The following is a 22,076-nucleotide window of genomic DNA, read 5'->3' on the forward strand; positions in this document are numbered from 1 at the left end:
CACGGCAAACACCAGTGACGATTATCTGAACCGGTCCTGGGCCTCCCCTAGGTCGACTCAGCCTCAAATGAGTACCTGGTGCGATGTGTAAACATCGCCACTAGGGATATAAAGGCGGCCGGGCGTGGTGCTGGCTACACACTCCTTTGCGTGCCGTGCCGCCCTTTAATACGGCGCTCGACAGCAGCACTTGCCCCCACCCAAATATCTGTCAAGGCTACTCGGGGGGACTTTGTCTTTGTATTCTCTTGCTAAACGCCTTAAGCGCATCAAATGTGAAATGGCTGCGCGCCGCTGATGAAGCGGCTGATTTGTGTTTGTTGAGGAGGCGAGCGCGTCTGCCTGTGTTTACCCGTTCAAGTGCGCGGCGGAGTGCCTCTCTCGTTCGCTCTTTTTGTTCTGAGTGGCGCGTTCGTTGCCGCGGTGGGCAGGAGGGGAAGTGGTTGTGTGTGTGTGGTGGGTGAGGGGTGGGGGGATGGGTAGGCGGTTGTGACCGCTTGTGTAGAAATCCTCGTCCTGTCGGCATATTTAAAATATTGATCTTTCTGGAATGAGGGCAATGTTAACAGAGAGTTGTCGGAGCCGGCCCTCCTCGGCTTCTGAACCGAGTGAGGGACGGCCCCGCGCGCACGCTGCCTCCACGCATCGCGTGCGAGTGTCGAGTTTGGCTGGACCCGGGTACAGCGCACAGAGCTCGGCGCTCTCTCTCTCTCTCTGTGTGTGTACGAGGGTGTGGGGGAACACTCACTCGCACGCTCGCACGCACGCACGCAAGTGTCGTGCGAGCGCGTAGACTCACGTGCACGCTCGCTCGCTCACTCGCACGCACGTGGCACGCACTCGCACGCACGCTCACTCGCTCGCACGCACGCGAGCACAGCGGTGGGTGAACTCACGTTTACACACTCGCACGCGCACACTCGCACGCGCACACTCGCACACGCACACCGATTCGGCCGCACGAACTCAATCACTGGCACGCATGCACGGAAGCTCGCGTGCATTAAAACAAAGGAAATGACAGTCGTATAGGCTGTTGGGGTAAGTGCTGTTAGGCCGGCACCACGCACGAGGGGGTAGGTGGCCAACGCCACGCTCGGCCGCCTTTGTCTCCCCAGTGGCGATGTGTACACACCACACCAGGTACTTATTTCAAGGGAGGCATTGCTACTGGTCGTGAGCGGGAAACGAACTCGGGACCGCGGAGTTCGTAGCGCAGCGCACTAACCACGTGCATGCACACACTCACACACACTCACATTCACGCTCACACACACACACACTTACATACACACTCACACACACTCTCACACACTCACTTACACACACTCACACACATTCACGCTCACACACACTCACACACACACACTCACATTCACACTCACACACACACATTCACACTCATACACACTCACACACACACACTTACACACACACACACTCACATTCACGCTCACACACACTCACATTCACGCTCGCACACACACTTACACACACACTCACACACACACACTTACACACACACACTCACATTCACGCAGACACTCGCCCGCCCTCTTAAACTCACGTGCCGCACACACGGTGCCAACTTGCTGCGTTTTAACGACGCCGCGCTTCGCTCGTTGGTGTGAGCGTCGCTTCTCCGCCCTCCGTTGTTGCTGTTGTTGTTGTTGTTGTAAGGAGGGTGGCTGCTTTCAACTTGCCCAAGATAATCCTTCACATAAACACACACGAAAACACAAAGAAAAAGATCACCCATATAGCCTTGAATAAACTGTTGGGGCGAGTGCTGTTAGCGAGCACCTATGAAGGCCGGCACGGCACACGAGCGGGTGTGTGGCCAACACCACGCCCGACCGCCTTTGTCTCCCCAGTGGCGATGTTTGCACACAGCACCAGGTACTCATTTGAGGCTGAGTCGACCTAGGGGAGGAGGCCCATGACCGGTTCAGATAATCGTCACCGGTGTTGGCCGTGAGCGGGCGGGAATCGAACTCGGGCGGGCGGTTTCGCAGCGCAGCGCTAACCGCGACACCACCGCTCCCACCGATGAAACCCCGTTCGCACGCACGCCACTGGCACGGATATTGAAATGTTGAGAACGCGCCCCCACGCACACACGCGCGCGCACGTGCACGCTGCTCGCAACCGTGCAACGCGTTCTCACGCAAGGGGAGGCTGGCTGCCTCGCTCGCTCGCGAACACCACTCGAACCCTCTCGGTCAGAGACACACCCGGGTCACTTACACGCAAACTCATTCGCACGCGAGGACGGCTCACTCGTACACAAAAACACAAAGACCCCCCCCCACCCACCCCCATCATCGCCACCACCACCACCCCTACCTCCGTATTGCCTTTAGCAGACCATTGGGGCAAGTGCTGATAGCGAGCACCTATGAAGGCCAATATGGACAAACAAAGGGCGTGGGGTTAATTCTAGATTTGAAGCTTTCGTGACTGCAAGGATTCATATTCTTAGGTTTTTTCGGTAAAGGCACGTAGGTAAAAATTTTTCTTTTATAAAAGTTAAATAAAAATCACGACGTTTCGGAGGCAACACAAGCTTCCGTCTTCAGGTGGAACCGTCACAGCACGATAGCTGTATCAAGTGTGGGGTTACCAGCACCACGCCCAGTCGCCTTTGTCTCCCCAGTGCTGCTCTTTACACTTGGCGACAACTTGAGGAGGCCTTCATCCAGCAGTAGATATATCTGGCCGGGGTGGCGCAGCTATAGAGAGCTCTTGGCTTGCAATCGCAAAAAAAATTTTGCGAGTTCAAATCCAGGTCGGGGGGATGGGGGTGGGGGGCGGGTCGAGAATTATCCCATCATCCTTTAAGGGTCGATTTAAAAAAAAAACAAGTACCACTGTGGCCGTGTTGTGGAAAGGAAATTAAAACTAAACATGAAACTTAACACACGTCGCCTATTGTATGTTTTTTTTGACTAATGTGCTGAGTTTTGGGTGTTATTTGTGATTGTGCATCACTGCCGATCCACAGCAGCAGTATCACCAAGTAATTAATCTTCTGGCACGACTGGTCCTGGTCATACGAATGTGGAGTTTCCGCGACTGGATCAAGGCTGTATCGTGGAAATGAGCACCGCGCACCGCTCAGTTGCGTGCAAGGCCACTGTCGATCCACTGCTGAATGAAGGCTTCCCACGCCGTGCCGGTAATTGTTTGTCCATACTTCACCACTCCTGGTTAAGTAAGGCCCGCTGAGCAATATATCTCTCTTCTTGGTTCTTTCGGTTAAGTCACGTAGAATGGAAATAATAAAATAATAAAATAATAAAACATAAAAATCATTCTCACGACATTTCGGCCACAACGCAAGTAGCCGTCCTCAGGTGGAGAACAGGTCTGTCGAGAAGACAGAGTGTGAATGACACACCCCAGGCTCTGTCTTCTCGACAGACCTGTTCTCCACCTGAGGACGGCTACTTGCATTGTGGCCGAAACGTCGTGAGAATTATTTTATCATGTTTCATTTTTATTATTTTATTATTTCCATTCTACGTGACTTTACCGAAATAACCAAGAAGATGAATCCCTGCAGTCACGAAAGCTTTAAATCTATATATCTCTGTTTGAAAAGCGTCCTGGCCACACATGATAACTCAACGAAGTGGCTTATCACGTGGAAATTGACAGCAGCCAACTACTCTAAACGCACGTTTCTAAATGTGGAGAAAGAAACTGGAGGACCCGGGGGGGAAATCCACGAGACCACGGGGAGAGAGAGACACGGAAACTCCAAATATACAGCAGGCGTCAGGATCGGGATCGAACCCACGACCTCCTGTATAGCGGGCGAGGTAGTTAACATCTCACCACCGTGATGATGAGAGACGTAAACTCCAAATATACAGCAGGCATCAGGGTTGACATCGAACCCACGACCTCCTGCATGGCAGGCGAGGTAGTTAACATCTCCTAGCCACCGTGATGATGAGAGAGACACGCAAACTACAAATATACAGCAGGCGTCAGGATCGGGATCGAACCCACGACCTCCTGTATATCAGGCAAGGTAGTAAACATCTCATAGCCACCACGCACCACTGATGTTGGCCGTGACGGAGAATCGATACCATCGTGAATAATAATGATGACATTATTATAATCACTCGCAAGCACGTGACAATTGTAGTGTTAATGACATTGGCAGGGACGCTCAGCCGGAGATGAAACGACCGCATTGAGGCAGCGGAAATGAGAGGGGCGGCCACACCAGCGATGGAATCGGCTCGCTTGCAAAAAAAAACATCTGGCGGCGTACGACAGCATCTGGAGAGTTCAGGAGATCCATTACAACGTCCAGGTCCCCAAAGCCACGGCGTGAGAGAGAGAGAGAGTAAGGTCTTCCGCGGAGAAAGTTCGTGAAGTGGTGCTGCCGTTCCTCATCCTCTATTCGATTCTATTTCGCATTCACATAGCGTCCTTTCCAGGGCGTTCGGTGAGGAAGGCGACGGAATTGATGGAGGGACAGGGACTGGGAATGGAGCTGATGTTGCAGGAGTCCGTAAGGCAGAGTGAGGTGGAGTGCGATGGTGAGTGAGGGCGTCTGGTGGGTGCAAGGTGGATGAGTGGCAGTGGGGTATGGGGGGGGGGGCACGCGCGTGAAAGTTGTGAAATGGGCACGGATGAGGATAGGTGGAGGGTGTTAGAGGCAGAGGTCTGGTGGCCGGACAGTTGAGTAGATGGAGGAGCACGGCCGTAGGGGGCGGGGGAGAGATGTGTCCAGGTGCACGTTGATAGCGAGACGTCGGGGCCGGGTCAGGAATCGGGGTCGTCGGAGGAAGATGACTGGGGGGAGGAGGGGGGGGGGCTGGGAGCAGGTGAAAGGCGGGCGAAGGAGCCGGTCGGGGTGGAGGCGGTGGAAGAGAAACAGCAAACCGAGAAGAGGAAGGAGCTGAGGGCCGAGCGACAGGTGGAAAGCGAGAGGTGAGAGTCAGACGTGGAGTATGTTCCTATGCAACTTGACAGGAAGAGAGAAATAACAAAAGTGAGACTGGGCGCAAGGAGGTGATGGAACAGTGAGGAGCGCAGACCACAGCCGGTTAACGCCACGGCCTTCATTATTTAGTCGGTTCACTCGAATCTGTCTCTTGGCCCCGTGCTGATCACCGCTTGGCTCGAACGTCCGAGTGCGTGTGGGGTGACGCAGTGCAGCCAGCGGCTACGAACCCGGCGACCCGATATCCATTCCCGCTCACGGCCAACACCCGGGACGATTATCTGAACCGGTCCTGGGACTCCCCTAAGTCGACTCAGCCTCAAATGAGTACCCGGTGCGGTGTGCAGTAAACATCGCCGCTAGGGAGACGAAGGCGGCCGGGCCACCCACCCTATCGCGTGCCGTTCCGGCGGCGGGTGGCCTTCATATGTGCCCTTAACAGCACTTGCCACCAAAGTTTAGTTGAGGCTATACGGGGGATCTTTGTCTTCGTCAAGGTGACGTGAAGACGCGTGGGAGGTGGAGCCACCGCGCGGAGGAGGCGAGGGCCTTCATCCAGCAGTGGATATATCATGGATGACGATCACGATTGTGCGTCAACCGCTCTCCCAACACTAGAAACAAAATTGCAGCCTCCCCCCTCAAACCCCCGCCCCGCCCCCCCACCCCCCGAGTTTCAAAATCATCCAAAACTTCACAAGCAACAAAGAGGGCCGAGTCCGGGTGCAACCGCGTCACCAGCCCCTCCCCCAACCTCCTCTGGGGGGCCCCTGGGGCCGTGCTAGGTGCTCCCTAACTGCAATTGCATCAGCAAGTTTAGTGAAGCTCTAAGGATGTCTTTTGTGTGATGTTTGTGTGTGTGCGTGCATTTATGTTGTAGTGCGTGCGTGTGCGTCGCGTGCAGGAGCTGTGTACGTACGTGTGCGTGTGTGTGTATGTATGTGTATGTGGTGTGGTGGGTAAATGTCAGCACTGGGGAGACAAAGGCGGCCGGGGTGTGATGCTGGAAACCCACTCCCTCGTGTGCCGTTCCGCCTTCATAGGCTATACGGGGATCTTTGTATTTGCCCTTGTACGTGCGGTGTCGTGGCGGTCAGCGCGCTGTGCTCTGAACCCGGCGACCCGAGTCCGATGCCCGCTCACAGCCAACATCGTGGGCCTTCCCTAGGGCGACTCGGCCTCAAATGAGCCATGTGGTCACCCAAAGCCCCTCGTGTGCCGTCCCGGCCTTCGCGGGCGCTACTGGCGTAACGGCACTTTCCCCAAAAGTCTGTTCAGCCTATACGGGGGATCTTTGTCTTTGTGTTTTTTTTTTGGGGGGGGGGGCGGGGGGGGGGGGTTGGACGTGCGTGCTCACGGCACGGCACGGAGCGTGACGGCGGCGGCGGGAGAGAGGCAGTCGAACCTCGCGTAAATAATTTACGCAATTAGCGACGCGCCCTTCGCAACCCCGAGTAATTGGCAAGCTGCGCGGATCGCGTGCGAGGAAGACGAGGGGGCGGTGTGGGGAGGGTGGGGGTGGAAGGGTGGAGGAGGGGGAGAGGGGGTGCGTGGAGGAGGAAGGGGGGGGTAGAAGGTGAGGGCTGAAGGCGAGTACCGTAAACAACAGCACGCATTGAAGAGCCGCGGCGAGGAAGCGCCCGGGGTGCGAGGCAGGCGGGCGGGGGGGGGGGTGGCGTGCGCAGGGGGCGAGAGGAGAGGGATGAGTGGGGGAGCGGAGCGGACGTGGGGGTGCTTGGGGAGGAGTGGTGGGGAGGAGGAGGAGGAGGAGAGGGGGGGTCTCTGTCGGCCTCGCGTCACCTTCGCGTGCCGCGATCCAAGATGGGCAGGGAAATGAACCCAATTATCCCGCACTGCCATCCTGGTGCCACACGCGAAAGGGGATGAAGGGGGTGGTGCGGGGGTGGGGCGATGTATAAGCTCGTAACGAACAACACCAGCAGCAGCGGCATCAATCGGTGATGCTCGCTGTGGTGATTGTATCCGTGATGATAATCATTGCTAACGGCATCGCGATGGCTGATGTCGTCATGAGCATCATCCGTAGGCCTATCGTCAGCATCGCTGTAACGGTAATTTTATACTCACCATCGTTCGAATATACAAAAATAACTCTACTTCTCTGGCCTCCCTTTCGAATATGCTGTGAAAAAGGGCCATTGCCCGAAACGTCGCCCATTTCCACGCTCAGGCTACGCGCACGGCGGTGTTATTATTGACACGGAGCGTGTTGTTGTTGTTGTTTGTGCACCACTGCGAACGCAGGAGCAGCACCAATTTGTTTGGAATAGCACGTATCATCGCTACCCTTAATCATCATCGCTGTAACAATGATTAAAGCATCGTAGTTGTGATTTGCTATCGCGGTTGCTATCAACAAAATGCGATCAGCGCCATCATTATTACGACTACAATTATCGAGTGACCTTTCTACAAACGTGGGCCGCTGTGTGTTCACTGGGGGTTAGGAGCGGTGGCGCAGTGGTTAGCGCACTGAACTCGTCAATCATCCATACCACGCGAGATCGATTCACGGTGACGCGAGTTGAAATCTGCACCGGTTCCACCCCCACCGCAACCACGCCCCGCCCTTCATCAATTCGCACTGACCAGCGTGGTGAAGTATGGTCAGACAAAATCCCCCAATGAACGACAAGGCGTGGTGAGAGGCCATCATCCGGGCCGTGTGTGAAAAACCAGAGTCCCCCCCCCCCCACCACGGCCACCCCTTACCACCACACCCCGGTTCTGTCCACATGGGAGTAGAAGTGCTATAAATGTCCAAATGGTGGGCCACTTTGTTCAACTATCCTTTGTGGCCAGGTGGCTTTCGACAAAGAAAGTTAATACCGCGGTGGGCTTTGTCTGGCAGGATGGGTGATGGTTTAGTTTTATTTTTGTTGTGCGTTTGGGCGATTTGGTAACCTTTATTGCACTCTGCCACTCCGATCGTGTTTTTTGTACAGGTTGTTGGTTTTAACTTTCTTACCCCGCGTCCGACTGGACATCTGTGGGGGGAAAAAAGCGCTTTATAGCTCATCGGATTCCTCCAGTCTGAATACAAATTCTGATTCTGAAGTGTGGATGCTCCCATACGTGGATGGGTTGGCCAACATCCCCTCTAGAAGCTTTCGATCTCAAAGCGCACCCGAGCGTCGCGTTAGGAGGCAATTGCAGGGCTGCACCTTTACCTTGACACGGCGTGAACGATGAAGCTGCGACAACCAACTGGGGCAGGCAATTTACACTCACACAGCACCGTGTGGTGTGGGGTGTGTGTGTGTGGTGTGTGTATGTAGTATAGTATATATGTGGTGTGGTATGTGTGGTGTGGTGTGTGTGTGGTGTGTGTGTGGTGTGGTATGTGTGGTGTGTGTGTGTGGTGTGTGTGGTGTGTGTGTGGTGTAGTGTGTGTGGGATGTGTAGGTGTGTGTGTGGTGTGTGTGTGGTGTGTGTGTGGTGTGTGTGGAGTGGTGTGTGTGGTGTGTATGGTGTGTGTGTGGTGTGTGTGTGGTGTGTGTGGTGTGTATGGTGTGTGTGTGGTGTGTGTGGTGTGTGTGTGGTGTGTGTGGTGTGTGTGTAGTGTGTGTTGGTGTGTGTATGGTGTTGTGTGTGGTGTGTGTTCAGGGCTAAGTTGGTTTTCATGGTGAAGGGGAGCGGTGGCACGGCGGTTAGCGCGCTGCAACTGAGGACCCGGCGACCCCAGTTCCGCTCACGGCCAACACCAGTGACGATTATCCAAACCGGTCCTGGGCCTCGTCCCCTAGGTCGACTCGGCCTCAAATGAGTACGTGGCGAAGTGTGTAAGCATCGCCACGAGGGGAGATGAAAGTGGCCACCCCACCTCCTCGTGTGCCGTGTCAGGGAGTTGCTCGCTAACAGCACTTGCCCCGAAAGCGTGGTATGGAAAACACCGGGGGAAATTTTGTATTTGTGTATGGTTCTCATGGCGAAGCTGAGCCCTCTGTAAAAATGCGTCCCCCATCTCGATTGGAGGCGTCGGGAGCCCGCGGGGCTTTGTGCACAAGGTGACCCTTAACCTCCCATCAAATGCACGCGCGCACGCGGCGGCAGCGATCCTATTAAGGCGCCGTCGAGGGAGGATGGTTAGGGAACCAGCCTCGCCGCTGATGTTGGCTGTGCCCGGAACGTCGAACTCAGCACGCGGTGCAGTGCGCTAACCACTACGTCACAACTCGTCACACCCCCCCCCCCCCTCCATTAAATATAAAAATCATGATTATAACAGATTTTTGGGTCAAGTGCTGTTAGCGAGTTCCTATTAAGGCCGGAACGGTCTACAAAAGGAATGGTGCAACTAACACACCCGGCCGCCTTTGTCTCTCCCCAGTGCTGATATATGTTGTTTACACACTGCAGCGGGTACGCTTTCAGATGCTAAATCGACCTAAAGGAAGCCCATTCCCGATGTATCATTATTAATCAGATTATCCCCTGGGCCTGGAATCGAACTCGCAACGCCGGAATGTCCCGCGAGATGCGCGCGCAGGGCACCCCGACCACGCTCGCGCGCGCGCGCGCGCGCACAATCACCAAGCGCGTGGCCGTGCCAGGACGAGAGCGAGATTACAGAGCGAGATAGCAGCGAGACGACGGCGTAGTGGTGGGAGGGTGGGTGGAAGGGTGGGTGGGTGGGTCACAGCCCTGAACTCACGCGAACTATTTACCTACCTCGCACGCACAGGCGCACGCTCGCACACACACACACCCAAAACATCCGTCGCCATCCTAGCGCACAATCGCACGCAACCACGCACGCACACACACACACTCACTTCTGAACACGACAAAGACAAAGATACCCCGTATAGCCTTCACAGACTGTTGGGGCAAGTGCTGTTAGCAAGCACATATGAAAGCACACACACTCACACTCACTTCTGAACACGGCAAAGACAAAGATCCACGTATATCCTTCACAGACTGTTGGGGCAAGTGCTGTTAGCAAGCACATTTGAAGGCACACACACACTCACTTCTGAACACCACAAAGACAAAAATTCCCCGTATAGCGTTCACAGACTGTTTGAACAAGTAATGTTAGCGAGCACCTATGAAGGCCGGCACGGCACACGAGGGGTGGTCAGCACCACGCCGGCCGCCTTTGTCTCCCGAGTGACGATGTTTACACACCGCACCGGGTACACATTTGAGGCTGAGTCGACCTAGGGGAGGCCCAGGACCGGTTCAGATAATCGTCACTTGTGTTGGCAGTGAGCGGGAATCGAACTCGGGTCGCCAGGTTCGTAGCGCAGCGCGCTAACCGCTACACCACCGCTCCCCACACACACGCACACCCACACAGGCACGCACAGACGCAGATACAGACACACACACACAGAGACCCACTGACACCCCGACTCCGCTGCTATGCGAGGTGTCCCAGCAGTGTACACGATTGGTCGAGCCGAGGAGTCGAGGTGTGATAATGATGACGATGTATTAGGGTCGAACTTCTTTCGCATCGTACGTAGCCAACCGTGCCAATCGGAAGTGCCGGGGGAAGGACAACCGAACGATGATTTTGTTTTAACTCAGCAGGGCCCAAAGGCGTGAATATAAATGTGTCGTTAAACCCGCCACCACCCGACACAGCCAATTAGTAAGGTTTGCCACGTAGACAGAACGTGCCAATTTGTAGATGAGATTTGGTCTCGAAAGCCTCGGCGCCATTCAAGTGGTCGTTATCGTTTCTCGAAGCGAGCGAGGTTCATACAAACATGGAAATATGGATGGTGGAGGAGGGGGGGGGGAGGTTTTGGGGGGGGGGGATTTCGAATTCGTTAAGTGCGAAGCTGAAGCAGTTGGAGGGGGTGGTGGGGAGGGAGGGAAATTTGTCATCAGATTTCGAGGCCTTGGTGGCGGGGGAAGACACCCCCTCGGAACTTCCCGGGGGGATTCGTTCCCGCGGGTCATGGGCAATGCACGCGCGCGCGTGCGTGCGTGTGTTTGTGTGTGTGCTTGTGTGTGTGTTTGTGTGTGTGTGTTTGTGTGTGTGTTTGTGTGTGTGTTTGTGTGTGTCTGTGTGTTTGTGTGTTTGTGTGTGTTTGTGTGTGTGTGTGTGTTTGTGTGTGTGTTTGTGTGTCTGTGTGTGTTTGTTTGTGTGTGTGTCTGTGTGTTTGTGTGTGTGTGTGTTTGTGTGTGTGTGTGTTTGTGTGTGGGGCTATTTAGCGCATTGGTCAGCCGGATCGACGTACGAGGGGGGTTGGGTGGCCAGCAGCACGCCCGGCCGCCTTTGTCTCCCCAGTGCTGATGTTACATACGCGCCGCTGCTGCCAAATACGGCACTCAATTTAGGCCGAGTCGATCTAGGGGAGGCCCAGGGTCGGTTCGGATGAATCGTCACTGGTGTTGGTGGGCCGCGAACGGGAATTGAAACTCGCAGAGCCAACCGCGACGATATCGCTCACACCTCTATCCACCCCGCACTCACGCACACAAATATAAAGACAAAGATCCCCCGTATAGCCTTCACAGACTGTCGGGGCAAGTGCTGTTAGCGAGCACCTATAAAGGCCGGCACGGCACACGAGGGAGTGGTTAGCCAACACCACGCCCGGCCGCCTTTGTCTCCCTAGTGGCGATGTTTACACATCGCACCAGGTACGCATTTGAGGCTGAGTCGACCTAGGGGAGGCCCAGCACCGGTTCAGATAACCGTCACTGGTGTTGACCGTGAGCGGGAATCGAACCCGGGTCGCCAGGTTCGTAGTGCAGCGTAGCGCTAACCGCTACACACACACACGGAGCCCCCCCCCCATCTCCCCTGGCTCTGATTCTGCACGTAGCCCTGTGCCCCCAGCCCTGGAACGCGGAGGGGATGGTAATGGGGTTGGGGGGTGGGGGGTGGCGGGGCTGGGGGTGGGGGCTGTAGGAGGTGTGGAGGATGGGGAGAGAACACGGGGGGAGGGGGTGGGGTCGTCTTCGCAAAATATCAGAGGCAGCAGTCGCCCCCCGCCCCGCCCCTCCCCTCGCTCTCCTCCTTCCGAGTGGCGGTCACAATCGTGGCGAGCGGTGGGAGAGGAGGGAGGGGACGAGTGGATGGGTGGTGGTGGGGGGGGGGCAGTCGATGCAGGAGTGGGGGGGGGGTCATGCTGATAAATACACGTGGGTTTCTGCGGCACCCGCAGATCAACGCCACTCGCGACTTAAAAGTGGCAGCAGCAGCAGCATAAGTACCATCAGCGAACCAAACCATCATCGCCAGCAATCATCGTAATCATCGCCAGCATCATCGTAATCATCGCCAGCAGCAGAGCGGACTCGTGCCAGCGATCAGGTCGCAGAGACGGCGCCTCCCCTTGGCGCGCGTTGAATGAACGAGCCCACGACGTTTGCGAGTGAGAGAATCTCCTCTGCCTGACATCTCTCTCCCTCACTCTCTCTCTCTGCATTGCCATGACCGCAGCCGAGAGCATGGAGGCGCTGCCCGTGGTAGCGGCGGGCGGCGGGGCCCAGCTGTGGGACATCTCGCACCCTCCCGTGCTCTTCTTCCTCCTCTCCGCTCTTCTCATCCTCCTCGTCACCCTGGAGGCTCGCAAGCACGGCCGCTCTCATCAGCAGAAGCAGCAGCAGCAGCAGCAAAAGCACAGCGCTCCCGACCCTCCGGGTCCCTTCGCGTTCCCCATCGTGGGCAACTCCCTCCAGCTGGGACCGATGCCTCACCTGACCCTCACCGCCATGGCGCAGCGCTACGGGCCCGTGTTCCGCATCCACCTGGGCCACGAGCCCGTGGTGGTGCTCACGGGCGAGGAGATCATCCGGGAGGCGCTGGTCAAGCGCGGCGCCGAGTTCGCGGGCCGGCCCGACTTCCCCTCCTTCGCGCTCGTGTCGGGCGGCAACAGCATGTCGTTCACCAACTACAGCGAGCTGTGGCGCATGCACCGGCGGCTGGCGCACTCCACTTTGCGCGCCTTCTTCACGGGCACGGCGGCGACCCGCCGCGTCTTCGAGGGCCACGTGCGCCTCGAGGCAGCCGAGCTGTGCGCGATGCTCGCGGCGGCGACGAGCCGGGCGGGAGGCGGCGTCGTCGACCCCAGCGAGCCGACGGTGGTGGCCGTGGCCAACGTCATCTCGGCGGTGTGCTTCGGCAAGCGCTACGAGCACGACGACGCCGAGTTGCGCGACCTCCTGAGCAACAACGAGCGCTTCAGCAAGACGGTGGGCGCCGGCAGCGTGGTGGACGTCATGCCGTGGCTCATGCGCTTCCCCAACCCGGTGCGCTCCATCTACCGCGACTTCGAGCAGATGAACAACGAGTTCTTCGCCTTCGTGCAGCGCAAGGTGCAGGAGCACCGCGACTCGTACGACCCCGCGGCGACCCCGCGCGACATGATCGACGCGCTCATCGGGCACATCGAGGGCGGAGGCGGCGACAGCGACGAGGAGGGAGACGCGGCAGACGGGGCTGGCGCCGCTGCTGGTGGCGCTGCTGGTGGCGCTGGAGGCGGTGCGCGCGAGGAGCCCCTGAAGTTGGGGCCGCAGTACGTGGACAGCACCCTCACGGACGTGTTCGGGGCCGGCCAGGACACCATGTCCACGTCGCTGATGTGGTTCGTGCTCCTGTGCGCCAAGCACCCGGACCTTCAGGCCGACATGCAGAGGGACATCGACCGCGTGGTGGGACGCGAACGGCTGCCACGCCTGGACGACCGACCGCAATTGGCGTGCGTGGACGCGTTCGTGTGCGAGATGATGCGTCACGTGAGCTACGTGCCCTTCACGATCCCGCACGCCACCACGACGGACACTGAGCTCAATGGCTACCGCATCGCCAAGGGCACAGTGGTATTCGTGAACCAGTGGTCGGTCAACCACGACCCGGCAATCTGGCGCGACCCCGAGCGCTTCGATCCGAGCCGCTTCCTGGACGAGACGGGCGCGGCGCTCGACCGCGACCTAGCACGCAGGGTCATGATCTTCTCGTCGGGCAAGAGGAGGTGCATCGGCTACGAGATGGCCAAGATGCAGCTCTTCCTCTTCTGCAGCGTCTTGCTCCACCAGCTGAGCATGTCCGTGCCCCCTGGGCACGTCGTGAGCCTGGAGGGCGTGTACGGTCTCTCCCTGAAGCCCAAGCATATCTCGGTGGCGTTCACGCCGCGCGAATAGCTGCTGGGTCGGCCGGGAGAGGCAGAGGAGTGACGCGGGAGAGAGCGAGAGAGCGAGAGAGTGAGGATATTACTGTGTTAGTGAGAATGCAAGTGAGAGTTTTGGGTGGGGGGGGGGCACAGAGAGTGAGCGACAGTGAGAGCGCGCATGCGTGACAGTGATTGAGTGGTTGAGATGGAAGGCGCTTTAATGAGAGAGTGAGCGAGCGAGAGAGTGAGTGAGTGAGTGAGAGAGCGAGTGAGTGAGCGATAGAGTGAGTGAGCGATAGAGTGAATGAGCAGGCGAGAGAGTGAGCGAGTGAGTGAGCGAGTGAGTGAGCGAGAGAGCAAGTGAGTGAGCGAGAGAGTGAGCCAGAGAGAGAGAGAACACTTTGGGATAGCGAGTGAGAGCGCGGGGGGGGGGGGGAGTGTAAGATACATTTAAAAAAACAAAAATCATGAATACGGGATTTACAGGAGGCGCGATCGGGGTGAGAAAGTGAGATCATATTTTAGAGCGAGTGACGAGATGAACGGGACAATTGCAAGAAGGCACGACGTAGATTGGAGAGAGATCGTGTGCGAGTAAAGAAGGCAGAGCTGTGTGATACATACTCATGCTGATGATGATGAGTTCGTTGAGAGTGGGGAGGGAGCGGCTACGCAGTGGTTCGCGCACAGCGCCGCACACGCTGTGGACAAGTTCGATTTACAGCCGCAGCGAAGTGATATCTGAACGTGTCCTGCGGCCTCGTCCGTATAGGTCGACACGGTCTTGAAACCAGTACACGTAACTGGCATGGCGTACGTGAGCATCGCACACTTGGGGAGACAACGGCGGTCGGGCGTCGTGACGGCTTTAATGGGTGGTGGATAACAGCACTTGCCCCAACATACGATGGAGACTATAGGGGGGGGGGGGCTTTGCATGTATTTGTGTGTATGTGCGTATCCTGTACGCACATATACACACTTGCGAGGTGTGTGGTGTAATTTGACGATTACATTCACGATTCCTCCATCGATCATTTTTGTATCGATTATTTCCATTCGTTCGCACAGCCGACGGTGGGAACTGCGGTCACTACTGGGTTCATCTCGCGCGATGATAGCTGCAAAAAAACACGTTAATCGATTACATTGATCGAATCGTGACAATGTATTGGTGTCGACGACGGTGAAATTCGTTACGGCCTCGCTTCTCATTAATTTCGTACGCAGAGCGATCAATCAAGGGCTGCCGTGGTGAATATAGATGCAAAACTCTCTTCCGTGTCGCCACGCAAGGAACACGTCTTTCATTCAGCACATCGGCTGATGAGCAATCCAAACTGATAACAAACCCGAGTTAAATCGAGCTGATATGAGCCAAAGAAAAGCATAACCAAGATAATATGTTCAAGGTGATATTGGTCCAGAAATGTATAGTAATTGTAGTAATATTATACCGGTTATTATCGTTATTATAATAACACTATTGGGCTGGATGGGCACACTCGCGTGATTCTATATATGTGTGTGTGTTTGTATTGTCACTGAACGGAAATCGGGCCGACTTTATATTCGCTGACCTCACCAAGGGGTCTAATTCACGCGTCGTTGGCGAATGTTTATTTGGTATAATTTGCTGCAGAGATACGCCGATCACTCACACATCCACCATCGATAACGGAGGGGGGGGGGGTGCGGAGTTCGCACAGAGATCACAACGAAGACAAAGATCCCCCCCCCCTATAACCTTAACAGACTGCTGGAGCCAACAGTCACACTCACTCACACACACTCACACACACTCACACACACTCACACACTCACTCACACACTCACTCACACACTCACTCACACACACTCACACACTCACACACTCACTCACACACACTCACTCACACACTTACTCACACACTCACTCACACACTCACTCGAATACAGCCAGAGCCACATCGCAAATTTGCCTCGACGAATCGCTACTTTTTTTTTGCGGACCTAGTGAGACACACAGAGACACACAGATACATTGGGCCAAAACATATTTTATTCTAAACAAAATTTATAGGTGAAATTAAATAAAAATCTAATCTGATTAATAGATATTGTTAACATATTAGGCAGATCATCAGACCCGATAGTCGCGTTTCCGCTCAGATACAAAACGAGACCCCCCCCAACTCCCATTCGATCTCATTTGAGTTGAGTGCCCTTTGAAAAAAGTTGATAACCCACGCCCGCATTTTTATAAATCAAACGCACACAACTCAAGCTCGTCAACCGTGGCAGTAAAAGATACAAACCGTCGACTTTTCCTGCGGTGCCCCTTCTCCATCGCTAACGGGCCATGTAAAGAAGCTGAAGGGTCAATGCCCGAAACGTCGCCGATTATATGCATATTATTTTAAGGCGACAGTGTTGCCGACGAGCGTTGTAGGTTTTGTTTATTGTGCTTGTGCACCACCGCCAACGCACACAAAATAGTTTAATCGCATACACACATTTTTTATTTGATTACACAAATATACATATTTATTTGCAGTTCACGCTCAGAAGTGAGACGAATGGTAGCGGCACCAGACCGTGACATACGGTGCCGGGGTGGGAGGAAGGATTTCATCCAGCAGTGGATAAGACAATGGAGGATGTTGATGACGATATTGTTCTCTTAAGAGATTGCTCGCGCTCGATTCATTGTGAACACTTTACAATCTACGATCGATATCTGCCATTAATCGCCTCTCTGCGCAAACTGTCGCACGAATAACGTAATCATTCGCTCGCTCGTTTTGGCCACTTCATCTTTGCTATTCTCAACCATATCCTGACAATTATATATTGTGTGGGGATTTTTTTGGAGGGGGGGGGGAAGAGGTGTCCCAGGACAGCCCCCTAATTAGAATCATCTGTCTGTCGTGCAGACATCGCGTGGGATTTAATGTGACACGTCACGTGGGATTCAAGTTGCACAATTACATGCTGGGTGATGGGGGGGGTCAGGTGAGTGGGTAGGTGGGCGAGTAGGTGGGGTGAGTAGGTGGGGTGAGGAGTAGATGGGTGAGTAGGTGGGGTGAGGAGTAGATGGGTGAGTAGGTGGGGTGAGGAGTAGGTGGGGTGAGTAGGTGGGGTGAGGAGTAGGTGGGGTGAGTAGGTGGGGTGAGGAATAGATGGGTGAGTAGGTGGGGTGAGGAGTAGATGGGTGAGTAGGTGGGGTGAGGAGTAGGTGGGGTGAGTAGGTGGGGTGAGGAATAGATGGGTGAGTAGGTGGGGTGAGGAGTAGATGGGTGAGTATGTGTGGTGAGGAGTAGATGGGTGAGTAGGTGGGGTGAGGAGTAGATGGGTGAGTAGGAACGTCAGCGTGTTGGCGAGCAGGTGGGTTCGTAGGTGAGTACGTGGGTGAGTACGTGGGTCAGCAGGTGGGCGAGGTAGGTGATGGGTGAGTAGGTGGGTGAGCTTCACAAGCTTCACAATGAAGGCCCCCTTCAACTGACCAATGAGCCACGGCACGCGACCGATAGTGTGAGCATGAGCGACCACCAACAACACAAAGCTTTAGGCTGCTGTGGCCAGCAGATGGCAGTGCAGGAAAACCAATTGCAGTACTGTACTTCTATGTCCCCCGCATATATGCACCTGGCCTTGATGAACCCTCGCGGACCAGCGTGGCGAAGTATGGTCAAAACAACCGCCATATGGCGTAGGGTAGGCCCCTCATCAAGCAATGTGTTGATGAAAGGGATTATACATTACTTGTATTGTTACATATTCACGTGATCTGATCTCGGCGAAATTTTTGACGTAATGTTTCGTGTAAGCGTTCCTTTATCCTGCGTTGATTTCGCCCGAGATCTCAACCAAGCTCGTGCCGTCTCATCTACACCGCGTTCAGCCACCATCACTGCCAGGTCTCAACAATACACTCACTCATCCACCCATTCACCCACTCACTCACTCACCAACCCACCCACCCACCCATTCACTCATCCACTCACCCACCCACTCATCCACCCATTCACTCATTCACCCACTCACTCACCAACCCACCCACCCATTCACTCATCCACTCACCCACTCACTCATCCACCGACTCACTCATCCACCCACTCACCAACCCACTCATTCACTTTTCCACCCACCCACTCACTCATCCATTCACTCATTCACCCATCCACCCACCCACCCACTCACTCACCAACCCACCCACCCACCCATTCACTAATCCACTCACCCACCCACTCATCCACCCATTCACTCATTCACCCACTCACTCACCAACCCACCCACCCATTCACTCATCCACTCACCCACTCACTCATCCACCGACTCACTCATCCACCCACTCACCAACCCACTCATTCACTTTTCCACCCACCCACTCACTCATCCATTCACTCATTCACCCATCCACCCACCCACCCACTCACTCACCAACCCACCCACCCACCCATTCACTCATCCACTCACCCACCCACTCATCCACCGACTCACTCATTCACTAACTCACTCACCAACTCATCCACTCACTCATCCACTCACGCACCCACTTATCCACCCACTCACTCAACCACCCACCCACTCATCCACCCACCCACTAATCCACCCACCCACTCATCCACCCACCTACTCATCCACCCACTCATCCACCCACCCACCCACTCACTCACCAACCCACCCACCCATTCACTCATCCACTCACCCACCCACTCATCCACCGACTCACTCATTCACTCACCCACTCACTCACCAACTCATCCACTCACTCATCCACTCACCCACCCACTTATCCACCCACTCACTCATCCACTCACTCACCAACCCACCCACTCACTCATCCACTCACTCACTCATCCACTCACCCACCCACTCATCCACCCACCCACTCATCCACCCACCCACTCATCCACCCACCTACTCATCCACCCACTCATTCACCCGCCCACCACACCAGCAGGTCACAACACTTATCTCCCTGTTGCTTCCTTCCCTGGAAGCGTTCCACTTCAGACTTCCCTCCCAGCATCACCGCCTCTCCACGCACTCCTATCATTGCAAACTAACATAGTGCTGATTGTTGCTGGCCGCATGGAGTTTCCAGCCTTCGTACCCCAATGCTCATCAGCCGTTATATAAATATTTTTTTTTTAATGTGCTTCAAGTATAAGCAACCTTCCAATGTTTTTTATACCCATCATGTGCATGCGTAATTCGTATTTATAGTCTATAAAGACATCGATCTGTTTTACCGGCAATGCCGCCTGTGGGTCATGTTATCTCCTAATTCTCACCGAGTCGAACCCATTGCTCACTCGCCGTCTATCTATTTGTTCTTGTCCGTGGCACGTGGGGTTAGTCGCAGTAGTAGCAATCCGCAGTCACGAGCGAGAGATATACTCGATGTGGTGTGCCGGGTTCAGAAATGTGTTGTTTTGTCGCGTGTCTCACACCCCGATGATGTTAATCCATGAGTATAACAACTACCGATATCGTATTATGAACATTGTTCTGATAATTATAATAATTATTTTTATCCCAAGTGATCCATTGGGAGACAGTATTCATTACCTACGTATATGTGCAAAGGTATTCAAGTATAAATACCAATCAGTGTTTTAATTGTATGTACGGCATGTAACCTTTGATCCGCTACTAAGGCAATACGTATATTCTTTACGAGAAATGTAATTCGAATCTAATGATAATAATTGCTATTATTCTGGGGGGCAAATTCCTCGCGTTGTTAAACGAAAGAGTAAGTGGTGTGCACTTTATCACGATGTGAAAGTACAGCTGCCGGTTTATAATGTGTTTGCCGGCGGTGATTTTTTTGTGTGTGTGGGCGTGCGCGCGCTTTGTAATAAACACTATTAAACATGTAAGAAAAACGACAATAAACACACGTGATTTTTTATCATCAAATTATCTCGTGCCTAACTGTGTGAATCGATTTCTTACGTCAACATACAGTATATGCGTACTGTATTGGAGATCGCATTTAGGTTTTCACGTGGTCTTTCCCCGACAGCCTGCTAAGTCGTTTCAGAGTAGGAGGGGAGGGGGGCTGGAGGGAGGGGGGCCTGGTGGAGGAGTGGGGGGGGGCTGAAGGAGGAGCGGGGCTGAAGGAGGTGGGGGGGGTGGGGCTGGAGGAGGTGGGGGGGGGGCATTACTGCCGTGCTGTGTGGAATCCCGATTGAGCAAACTCATTTTGCGGGTAAACTTTTTAAATTTCACAAAGATTAGACCGTGACGCCGGCACACAATCCGAATAGTTGGAACCATCATGGGACCTCCTTTGCCAGTGCCAAAATATACTAATAGGGTTTTTCCCCTTTTTTCTGGCAACAAAACTGACACCTTTTGCAAGGAATCATGCTTACATTAACCACAATACTTGCAGTCAAATGCAAACAAAAAACAATACTCTGATAATTTATGCATTGTCTTTGAAACTGATTGGTCCACACCAGAGACAGCTTTCTTTAGAGCCTAGTCTCATATGGTGTTCGACCAGATGACACCATATGAGACTAGGCTCTAAAGAATGTTACTCATTATTGCTCATTATTATCGAATAACGTCAGGTGATCTGTAACGTGCCCACAGCGGTCTGAAGCAGACGACGCGCATTTGTTCATGGTTAATGCACCCGCAGTATTAACCAGGGCGGACGCGAGGCTCGAACCACGAATCTCTGCCAACGCATGGTAAACGCGTTACGGCTAGGCCATGTGACCCTCAATAGCCCTCGCATGCACCTGCACCCACCCAGTGGAGGACTGGGACAAAAAAAATCGGCCCAGACATTTGTAAACACACGAGCCCAAATTGCCGTATAATCTCATTGGCCCATTTGGGCTGGGTCCAAATAAAACAAATGGGCCGGTGAGGAATATTCTTTGGGGCTGCCGAAAATTGGACTCAGTGGCAACTGAGAGCGTAAACACGCAATAGAGGGTACACATCTAGAGGTAATAAAATATTCTCACCAAAACATATCTGTTAACTTTTTACTCTGATCACATTTGAAATTTCTATTTAAAGCTTTCGTGACTGCAGGGATTCATCTTCTTGGTTCTTTCGGTAAAGTCACGTAGAAGGGAAGTAATAAAATAATAAAAATAAAACATAATAAAATAATTCTCGCGACGTTTCGGCCACAACGCAAGCAGTCGTCCTCAGGTTGCTTGCGTTGAGGACGGCTGCTTGCGTTGTAGCCGAAACGTCGTGAGAATTATTTTTTATGTTTTATTTTTATTATTTTATTACTTCCCTTCGACGTGACTTTACCGAAAGAACCAAGAACACATTTGAAATGTCCCCACGCAGGCCGGCTTACCGGCACCTCGGAATTGACCGGCCCACCGGGCAATTGCCGGGACTGCCCCGTGGCCATTCCGGGTCTGCCTGCACCCACCCGCCTCCTCGCTCGCTCTCTCTCTTCCCCTTGCTTTGGACAATTTGCTTCATTAACCTTCGGTCCCTGGCAGACGTCGCGCCCATTGGCAGATCGGTGCCACATGCATCCCTTGCGCCGCGTCGGGACGGCTGTCACTGGGAGGAAGGTGGGTCCCCTTGGGGACGGTTTGAGATGTCACGCCAAGACATCGGGTGGTGGTGGCTATACACAAGGCTGCCCGTAACCCAGACGGCAGCTGCGAGGAAGGTTGGTGGATCACCACACACACGCAGGTGACGTGAAACTCCCTTCCCATGGGCTCACCGGGAGAAGGCGTTAGCAACAACAAAAAATGTGAACTCCACCTGTTCCATCGGCATGGAATTGAGTGTTTCCCCCTCGCACGCGTGGGTGGTTTCCGCGTGCTCCGATTGCATCCCACATATATACGTGCTCATTGATCGGCCGATAACACCGTCATATATAAAGGATCGCAGAGCTTGGGCAATCGTTGACGACGCCGGCTCGTCGTCTGAGCTGTCGCTACCTTCCCCACGATGGGTAATGATGGGCTGAGTGAATCTAAAGTCGATATTTGAAGTCGCAACCCCGCAATGACATGCTG

The 22,076-nt window shown here is 54.3% G+C and overlaps 1 pseudogene across 2 annotated transcripts in view; it reads left to right on the forward strand.

The window, feature by feature from the left end:
• Positions 1-14,503, forward strand: part of LOC144943178 (cytochrome P450 1B1 pseudogene) — a 28,333-nt pseudogene extending 13,830 nt beyond the window's left edge. Inside the window, exon 2 of one of the 2 annotated variants that reach the window (XR_013639468.1) lies at positions 12,396-14,503. The product of XR_013639468.1 is annotated as a cytochrome P450 1B1 pseudogene, transcript variant X2 (transcript). Of the gene's footprint in view, positions 1-12,123 lie in introns of those variants that run through there. The other variant, XR_013639467.1, reaches the window with a different exon arrangement.
• Positions 14,504-22,076: the final 7,573 nt, after the last annotated feature.

The sequence above is a fragment of the Lampetra fluviatilis genome, chromosome 30 (assembly GCF_964198595.1).
Source record: "Lampetra fluviatilis chromosome 30, kcLamFluv1.1, whole genome shotgun sequence".
NCBI classification, from domain to species: domain Eukaryota; kingdom Metazoa; phylum Chordata; class Hyperoartia; order Petromyzontiformes; family Petromyzontidae; genus Lampetra; species Lampetra fluviatilis.